The following is a 10,484-nucleotide window of genomic DNA, read 5'->3' as shown; positions in this document are numbered from 1 at the left end:
AACACATGTCTTACAGGATACCTGTTAATGTAATTATTTGAATACTGTATCTACACTAGTAGATGCAATTCATTCTGTGTAGTCTTAATCATTCTTAGGAGTCAGGGTGGATTTGCCACTGCATTGATTATGGTGGATGTACCATTCAAAGTTAAAATCAGTGATAACATATGTGATGATGGTAGAATGAAAATGAAAGTCTGTGTAACAGTCTGTAAAGGTCTGTGTCCGTTAAACATGAAGCAAGATATTAGGTATTTATTATTAAAAACACAACAATATAATTTTTTTCAAGAAAGTATAAGCAGAGGTGTAAAGTAACGAATTACTTTTACTCACGTTACTGTAATTGAGTAGTTTTTTTGTGTACTTTGTAATTTTTAAGTAGTTTTTGAAATCGGTAATTTTACTTTTACTTAAGTAGATTTTGACTGAAGTATTGTACTTCGCTACATTGGAAATTACATCCGTTACTGAGTAAAAAAACAAACAGTTCAAGGCGGGAATCGCGCACCACAATTCTCACTGCAATGGTGGATGCTGCTATATGATGGAGTCATGCAAGGCGCCGGTACGGTGCCGAGTCACGAGAGATAGATATGGAGGAAGATGATAGTGCGGACTACCAAGTACCAACAAGTTGCGGACCACCAACAAGCTGAAGCACCGAACTTTCCGCCAGTTGAAATTAAAGAAGATGACGAAAACCCGTGGCCACATCTCAGCAAGCAGTTTGCCTTCCAACGTAAAAGAGGCAACAGCTATATGCTGTGTAAACTGTGCCTAATCCGCCAGTCAGAACTTTCTGCTTATAAACATTCATCTTCAAATCTGCGCAAGCATGTGTTGGTAAGTACAGTATTTGTCCCTTTCCATTAGTAGTTCAGACAGCGTTTTTGTCATTTAGTTAGCTTTGCTCCATTAAGCAAAATATGCGTTTCATGGCACTAGTAGGTAGTAGCCTAATTTTGGCTAGCACTTGCAACCGCCCTGAGTATGCTAACGTGGACAGCGGTCATCCAATAGACTAATAATAATTCCATTCCTGTCTTCCATTCGTTTCAGGTCATAGCATTATTATGTTCAGTCTCTCATATTGTGTTAAAAACTGCAGATCAGACATCAGCAATGAAATACACCACATAAACTGATATTAGGCTAATCATTTGGCTGCCTCCCATGCCTTGAAACAGAACAATGTGAATGCGCACACCACCGTTTTCAGACAGTTGGACAAGTCAATGTGTATGTCGTTATCTGCAATTTATCACGATGTTTAGTCAGATATTGATAACGATAAGTGGTGTCTTTGCAACGTGCACGTCTTTCATGTTCATGTTCATGCTCAGGGGTCTCGGTTAGCAAGAATTGAGGATTATGAATTGTGATGCATGTAGAAATAGAAAATAATGCTATAATTCTGTATACTGTAGGTCTGTCATCTCAAGTAGCTATTTATAGCTATTTCTGTGTTATGATGCACTCTTGATGGCAGCTCAATACTTAATTGTCAGAAATGTTGTTTGTCATTCTACAGGTCTAGTCTATGTCAGACAACACCTTGACCGGATGTTGGAGGCTGGAGCAAGTTGGACAACATTCATCAGATGAAGATGATTTATTTTCCTCAATGAAGTCCAGAAGGTCAGAAGGTACAGGGGAGTTAGAAGGGTACCTAGCTTGTGTCTCAGTCAATATGGATCTGCTGAACGCCTTTCAGAATATCAAAAAACTGTCCCTGAAACTCAATACTGGCCTACCTGCCTCGGCCGCCTGCGAGCGACTCTTCAGCTGTGCTGGATTGCTGTTCAATGCAAAGCTAGCCCAGATGAACTCTACTCATCTTGAAAATCAGCTGCTGCTCAAACTCAACAAGAAGTTTGTAGACTAATGCTCTAAAGGTGGACACAAGTAAAGTAACCAAAGTTTACAGTGGGGCAGCGGTATTTCAACTTTTTATTTTAGCTGTCATGTGGTTCATGTCTTGACACGTCCTCCCAAAAGTTCTTAAATGTTGTGTTGACATGTTTAATGTTTGACATGTTTAATGTCATTGCACTTATATTTCTAAAGATTCTCCTTTAATAAAAAATAACTAGTTTTTGTATTGGATTTATGACCCCTTGTCCTTTTTTGCACTATATAGGAGCGGCCCCCATCAAGTTGTTGAAAGTAACTAAGTAACTTTTACTTAAAGTACATTTTAAATGAACTACTTTTTACTTTTACTTGAGTAGATTTTTAGATGGGTAATTTTACTTGTACTTAAGTAAAATTTCATCAAAGTAATTGTACTTTTACTTGAGTACAACATTTCAGTACTTTTTACACCTCTGAGTATAAGTAGGAAAACAACAGGCAATACAAACTGAAATAAAAGAAATTGCACGTCTCTCTTTCTCTCCCTAACACCCACATCCACACAGAGAGAGAGAGAGAGAGAGAGAGAGAGACAAAGAGACAGAGAGACAGAGAGAGAGAGAACTGATACCATGCTTCATAAATGTACCAATTGTTTATCAAGCTGCTTATGAGTACCTTGATTACCTTGTTGTTGCTATTTGGATTAAGGCCAAATTGTCTCTCTCAGTCTCTCTCTCTAATTCCTGCTTACACTATCTGTCTCTCTCTCCCTCTCTCTTCATCTCTACCTTCACACTAAGAAATCACGGTACAATAATGGACCATGAAGGTTATTGTTATTGTAATTGTTTATTTGGAGCCCCATTAGCTTCCACAAAGTGGTCGCTAGTCTCCCTGGGGTCCGTCATGAATATACATTTGAGTAGAAGCAGTTCAGGTTATACAGAGAAAAAACATTGGAGAGTAAAAATGCAAGTAATACAAAGAGTATACATTAAACAATACACATAGTAACAAATTTCAACACGTACTAAACAAAATTACAAAAACGAAAAATAAATTAACAAAACACAATTAGACTAGCCCAAAAATTACTAATGTATCTGTTCTAAAAATGACGTCTTAATGACCTCTTATATGTGGCGCTATTCTCTATCTTTCTCATGTCTAAAGGCAGCTTATTTCACCTCAAAGAGGCCCTATAGAGAACAGTTCTTAACATATATTTTGTGCGTGGTGCTTGGGTAACTAAGAGACCAGTGGAGACCTTCAGTGCTCAGGTGGGCTATCTCCCGGGCCTTTCTGTGTGGAGTTTGCATGTTCTCCCCGTGTTCACAAGGGGTTTCCTCCAATTAGAACCCCAACAGAAAAAACATGCAAAAACAGAACATTCTCCTGTCCGTCTGTGACTGAGGCGGACGGTTCACTTGGTCCCCGTGCGCTGAGAAGCTGCCCACTGCTCCTGGGGGGTCCTGGAGGAAGGACGGTCTGGGATGGGTGAAATGCAGAGCGTACATTTCACAGCGACCTCAGGCCTGCGTGTGTTTGTGTGTGTGTGTCCTGTGTCGCCTCCATAAAATAAACGTGTGTGTTGCAGTGTGCCGCTTGTGGCAATAAAGAACTGACTAAGTCAGCCTTGTTTGTTTGTTGTTTGTTTGAAACTTGCCGAGTTGTGTATGTATGGCAAAAGCCTGCCCGCAACAACCTTTCACAAAAGAAATTAAGTGTCTTTTTCCAAATCACATTATGCATGAATCATAGAATATGATATTCACACTTTGCTTCCACAGTTAGCCGTGATAACTTTTTGTGCATTTCCATGACATTTGTCCGGAAAGAACAATTTAAAGCTGATCTGGCTGCTCTGTTTTGTGCAACTTGAAGTTTCTGTAGGTGTTTTCTGGCAGCACTAGACCAAACAACTGGGCAGAACTCCAAATGTGACAGAACAACAGACCTGACAACATCAGCCACAATGTTGAAAGGAACATAAGCAATACATTTTCTTGCACAGGCAATGCCTTTCCCCATTTTTTGTGACAATATCATCAATTTGATCTTACCAAGAAAGCAGATTATCCAGTTTGACTCCCAACAGTTTTGTTTTGGTGACCTGCTCTATAGGTACAGTATATCATTAATTGACAGAGTTAGTGCTGAGGCATTGTTAAGGGTGTTCCTATTTCCAAAGACAATACATTTAGTCTTTGCTATGTTCAACACTAATTTGTTCATTGTCACTCAGCTTATTATATTTTGAAGCTCAAGAATAAGGTTTTCTCTCAGCTCCACTAACGTGTGTGAAGAGGTAAAAAGAGTAGAATCATCCGCATACATGGCTACATTACATAGCATTTCTAATAACAGATGGAAAATAATTTATAAAAATAGAAAACAAAAGCGGACCCAGGCAGCTCCCTTGTGGAACACCTACTAATGCTTTGTCCCTCAAGCTGTGCCCTATCAGGGTACAAGACCTGTACCTTTATCATTGGTACATTTTTGTACCTTCTTGTCTGTACCTCTAGGGGTCTGCACCCCTAGTGACAAAAATATACATTCATAAACATATATTTAACAAATAGAGTTTTGTAAATTTTTCTCCTTGCCTTTTAGATTCCAATGACATTACTTCTCATAGTCCTTTTTATAAAAGTGGTGAGTAAAAGTTCACATAATCTTTTGCTGGTATGGAGGAAAACTTTAAATCATCCACACAATGTTCTTTTTGAGCAAAGTACTCTCTGTGCTGCTAGTTGGCATCTTCCACGTTAGGAGTTAGGGTTAGGACTGGGACTCCATCAGCTTGGCTTCATGATGACCACCTTGTCATCTGTTTCACTCTCATCACTGGACATCAGGCTAATACCTGTTTCTTGTAAAGCTGCAAGATAAAGAAGCATTGTTTAAAAATCAGGCCGTATATGTGAAAACCAACTACTAAACTAATGTCAAAACTATTCAGGTAGTTTGAGTGGCACAATCAGTAATCTCTCCACTAAAACTGCATTTGAACTGGTCATTTGTTGTGGAAGCCAATTACATCATGTCATCTTTCACATCATTTTAATAGAGACCTTGGTTGTACAGGTAAGAAGGTCATGTAGGATTCACGATATGGATGTTTGCACTGTTTGTCATAGCTTACCTGATGCAGTTCCTCTGTAAAACTGGTGAGAGGCAACAGATGACAAAGCAGAAACTGTGTGGTTGGCTGCAGGAGTGGAAAATATACATTTTACTCATATGGGATAGACATCACATGGACAAACTGCATTTGATTATAAGACAAACCAAATCTTGCAAAATCCATGTTGTTTCCATACCTGAGATGCTGAAAGTAGACCAGATACAATGTGAAAAGCTTTGGGAAAGAGAAGGAGAGAGATGAAAATGGAATCTTGTTCAATGAAACAAAATAAAACGAAATCTAGTTAACATGACGGTTGTTATAAGAAACTACAGGTTTCTCTACACACAACTGATGAGTTAATGCCTTGAAAGAGGACACATTAGTGTTGGAAGAGATCAAATTGGGACTAAAAAATGCAGACACAACTGACTGATTCTCTGAGATTCTCTGCGTGTTCATGTTATTTGTACTGCACTCAATAGAAAACAACACTGGCTGGCTAGTCGCTCAGATGTAACACCAGGCAAGGCTGGTCAGTAAACATTAATAACTGGCTTTTCACTCTGTATTTATGATCCGTGTAGTCACCGCTACAAATTACATATCCAAAAGTAATGACAAACTGAACCCATTGGCCCTGAATACATCTGGGTTAATGACAGACAATAATACTCAGTGACCAGATTTACAGCAAGCTCATAAAGCTAATTAATGATGCCTTGGAAGTGAACATTGAGAGGGCTCTGGCACACTAGTTTAACTCTGTTTTTAAATGGTTAGTTTTTTTTTTTTAATACGCTTTAATGGTGTTGAATATTTAAAATATCCCACTTCAGTGTCATGCACCACTGTGTGTGTGATCCTTTGTTCTTCTACCATACATCAATGCACCAATAGCCTCCCAAAAGACACTGCAATGTTCATAATGACCTTAAAGGCCAGAAAAGATCTCTTTAAAAGCAAAATGTTTAAACCACATTTCCTTCCACAGCTGTCACAGTATTGTCAGATTGTCTCCTCATACCACATTAGAACAGGATGAAAAGGTCTGAGGAGTAGATGCTCAGCCACGAAGGGCGCTCTCCTAACAAAGAAGTGATGTGGAATAATGGCGTCACCCTTGGCAGGTTAATAAAGCTGAGATTAGAGCGCGGCAAGTCGCCACCGATGCCAGCCAGCGTTAGGTTTGTTGACCAGGGTGTGTGCCTGTTACTAACGGGCACATGACGGTAAAAACTGGGTACACATCAGACATGAGACATGGCAGTTCATGGAGTTCAACGTTCAAAAACAACATAAGAGATCCTGGGTGCCTCTTATCAACTCACGTGTTGCTCGGCTGAGGTCGGGGAGCGCTCATCTGCACTGCTGCCCTAGATCTGACGCACCTTTCGCTTCCAAAGAGATTGGGGTTGTTAAGTAATTAAGGCTAGGCTTCCAGTAAGATGTGCCATCTGTAAACAAGGCCTCACACTGAACCAGGAGACATTTCATTCTGCTCATAAAGCTGTGGCGATCACAATCATCATGCCAAGTTATTGATATACAGCATTGTTTTGTTTGTGACTTGTTTTGGTTGTTTTTTCTTTGTTTTATGTGCATTCGGTCTTTGCACAGATACTATGCATCATAGGAGCCTGAGACTTCCCAGCTGTCTTTTTGTTCAGGCCTTATCTTTGACACACACAGTATCTGCAAGGAGACTGAAGGTAAAAACACCTAGGAGGGGGAGGAGGAGAAGAAGAGAGACAGAGGTGTGGGCACCATTAGGAGAAATCATAAACTGTGGGATTGACAACACAGCTACGTCACTGATAGCTTACTGGAAACTTTTATCAGAACTTAAGATAAGATAAACGTGTATCAGACTTCAGAATCGTGCTTACCCATTTCCAATCTAACTGAGAGAGGAGGATGCTGTAGATGAGGAGGAGGAGGAGGAGGAGGAGAAAGGCGGAGGTGATGATGAAGAATCACTGTGTTATTGGTCGTGAGGGTGGTGTTTTGGGGCTACTTTGCTAAGGCTGAATAACTAAGCCCCATAAAGAGCATGGGAAGTAGCAATGGCATGGCTAACTGGCCTTAAGTTTTGTGCCATCCTATCCTCTTTCTCCTACCTGGCCTTTGGAAAAAGTTAAGTTAAGTGAACTAAGGTGGACATAAACTGTCAGACATGCATTAATCCTATTGTTCCTCTGGACACATCCTGGATATATTAAGACCTAATACTTAACCTCAAGAAAATCCTTATGTAAGTAAGCCATTGACTTAAAGAAAACTTTACTGTAAGGGGACTGTTGTCAGAGTGAAAATAAGTAACCTAGCTCCTCCTTCAAACTCAGTTTACTGGCAACTGACCAGGGTATTCCAGTAAATTACGTGCTGAGCCGAAAACCTGGCTGCAGGCCAAATACACCTGTTAAACAGGTGTGACCGACACGAAGCCGGCGAGAGTGAAAGTGTGTGTGTATATGTCTACACCTCTCAGTGCTATGTGAAGGAGACAAGTTAGGTCAATTCAGCTCCTCCAAAATTCACTTTGTCTTGTATATGCATTTATGGTAGGCGTATGTACACCCAGTTGATTACAACTGCCTTGTCTGCTAAGGGACGCTAAGATCTAACATATGTTTGAATATGCACTCTTATACTCTCAACCCCAATACTCTTAACAAAATAATTTAACATAACTTCATCCTTGAAAAAAATTACCATTACCATTTTCATCCTTGAAATCATTACCATTAATTTGATCTAACCAAAAGTTATTTTCAGCAACAGGTGTTTCAAGTGTACATATTTCTGTGCACTTGAAATGGATGTCATGAACCATTGCAAGAACATTGAAATAATCAAACTTAGCTATCAGTTTTAACAACAGTTTTTATACGTGTTTACTAATGCGAGTTATACTAAAATTCCAATATAATTTGGTAATGGGTTGTGTGTTTATGCTGAGTTTAGATGTGTACTATGCTTAATGCCCACGTGAGTGTGTCAGGTATTGATAATAATCAAGATGGCAGTTGACCTACTGTATCTTTTGCAATACATTCATCTTGTAGTTGTGACACTGCAATGTTGCCAATTCAACCTATATAACAATAACCTATTTTTCAGTGTATGCCTGTTTATCAGCATGTCTATTTGCATAGGGACATAAATCAGTTTCTTAAAATGAAAGAAAAATGTTCTCCCATGAAACTGATATATTACAATAAAGTAAGTTTAAATGCAAAAGAGCCATTTATGACTTTATATCACAGTGATCAGTTCCTGGTTCTAGGGATCATGGGTAAATGCTGCTTTCTTGTTTTAATGTTTTATTCCTGTAACCTGTAAGTGTGGCAATTAAATATGTTACAGAGAGAGAAAGGGAAGAAGAGAGGAGGAAGGGGGAATGCAGAGAGAAGTTGAGAGAAGAGTGCAGAAGAGAATTGTGAGGAACCGGGCGGTCACCCCACGTTGTTTTGGGAGGTCACGACTGGACTGGGTGGTGTAGTTGGGAAGAAGGGTGCAGGAGATGGTGGCTTTCATATAAAAATGTATTTCTCTTTTATTAACCGGGGGAATTCTCTACATCAACCCCAAACCATTGCACAGAAAATAAACAAACATAAATCACATTCACCACGCACTCACAGTGCTACATTTAACTAGGCACAACTTCCTTTGCAGAATGGAGCTAGGCACAATTCCCTTAGCACAATTAGACTATGTACAATTAACCACGCAGACTTAAACTAGGCACAATTCACTATGCAGACCAATATTAGGTACAATTCACTACGCAGACTTAAACGAGACACAATTCACTATGCAGACTCACACTAGGCACACTTCACTACGCATAGGTTAACTATAGTCCAGATTCTCACTAAGCACCATTATTACTGATCACAGTTCAGCAGAGCACACATAACAAGGCACAAGGTGTCCACACAGCTAGACACAGCTTCCCGCTCCACCTCACAACAGGTAAGGGTATCTCACAAATGCCTTCTCAATGCTTTCTGTTCAAAAGCTCTCTGCAAAGTTCTCTCATGGCCATCTCCAGAAAAAGTCTCCCTCCATGAACATGAGGCACCCTTTTAATAGGGGCAGCCAGCTGAGTTCAATTGAAGCAATTTGGCCTCCCGGGTCCAGCCACTATGGTGGGTGCACCGCATCGAACCATTGTGGCGGGGGAGTCCACCCCACACCAGGGCCAAACTCCTCCAGAAAATGTCACCTTCTCACAAGAATGCAGAGAGAAGAGAGAGAGGAACAGAGGAGAGAGTACAGAGAGAAGATGAAAGAAAGAGAGGAGAGAGTGCAGAGAGAAGAGAGAGGAGAGAATGCAGAGATAAGAGAGAGGAACAGAGGAGAGAGTGCAGAGAGAAGAGAGAGGAACAGAGGAGAGAGTGCAGAGAGAAGATGAGAGAGGAGGAGAGGAGGAGGGGGAATGCAGAGAGAAGACGAGAGAGGAAGAGAGGAGAGAGTGCAGAGAGAAGATGAGAGAAAGAGAGGAGAGAGTGCAGAGAGAAGATGAGAGAGGAGGAGAGGAGGAGGGGGAATGCAGAGAGAAGGCGAGAGAGGAAGAGAAGAGGAGGGGGAGAGAAGACGAGAGAGGAAGAGAGGAGGAGGGTAAGAGAGGAGGGGGGAATGCAGAGAGAAGTTGAGAGAAGAGCGCAGACAAGAATGCAGAGAGAAGAGAGAGGAAGAGAGGAAGAGGGGGGAATGCAGAGAGAAAGAGAGGAGAGAATGCAGAGAGAAGAAGAGAGGAAGAGAGGAGGGTGCAGAGAGAAGTTGAGAGGTTCACTTCTTTATATTTACTGTCTGCAGCACCTTCAGCATCTGTGCTACCAGAAAAATTAAAGCAATGACTGGCATCACTGCTGTTTGGCCCAACCAGTTCAGCTGTTGGAACCTTTATGTTCACTTCTTTGATGAAAATAGGTCATGCTTCTTCATACATTATATGCTTGGGGGATTTACTTCATCTGTCAGGTTCTGTCTATCTTAGTCCAGTATGAAATTTGGCATCAAACGTAACTGAACAGTCATTAGACAACATTAGACATTACACTAGACCAGCGCAACTCAGTCCAGTCCCTGAGGGTTCTGCATGATCTGCATGTGTTTTATCTTCCCTGCTCTGTATACCTGAATGAGCTCATCAGTGACAGATTAGCTGAGCGAGTTGAATAGCTGAACACATCTGATGTAGCCTATTATAGCATTATAATTACCCTGACTTTAATCAGGACAGTATGAATCAGGGGTGGATGGAAGAGATGCAGGGCAAGAGGGTCCAGGCATTTCACACAGTAATTAATGACGCCAGTGGTGTAGACTTAAGATATTGGTTGTTTTGTCTTTGGAAAGTTAATCTGAAGCCTTTTTAACATATTTCTGCAGAAAGTGGCTGCTAACCTTCTGACTTTGGGAACCTTTCAATACTTTATCTTTTTTTAGGAGGTGTTAAGGTACTTTTTCCAGTTGCGAA

Source organism: Clupea harengus, chromosome 5 (assembly GCF_900700415.2).
Source record: "Clupea harengus chromosome 5, Ch_v2.0.2, whole genome shotgun sequence".
In the NCBI taxonomy this organism is placed as follows: Eukaryota; Metazoa; Chordata; class Actinopteri; order Clupeiformes; family Clupeidae; genus Clupea; species Clupea harengus.
The sequence above is the reverse complement of the archived record's forward strand: the minus strand, read 5'-3'. Positions refer to the sequence as shown.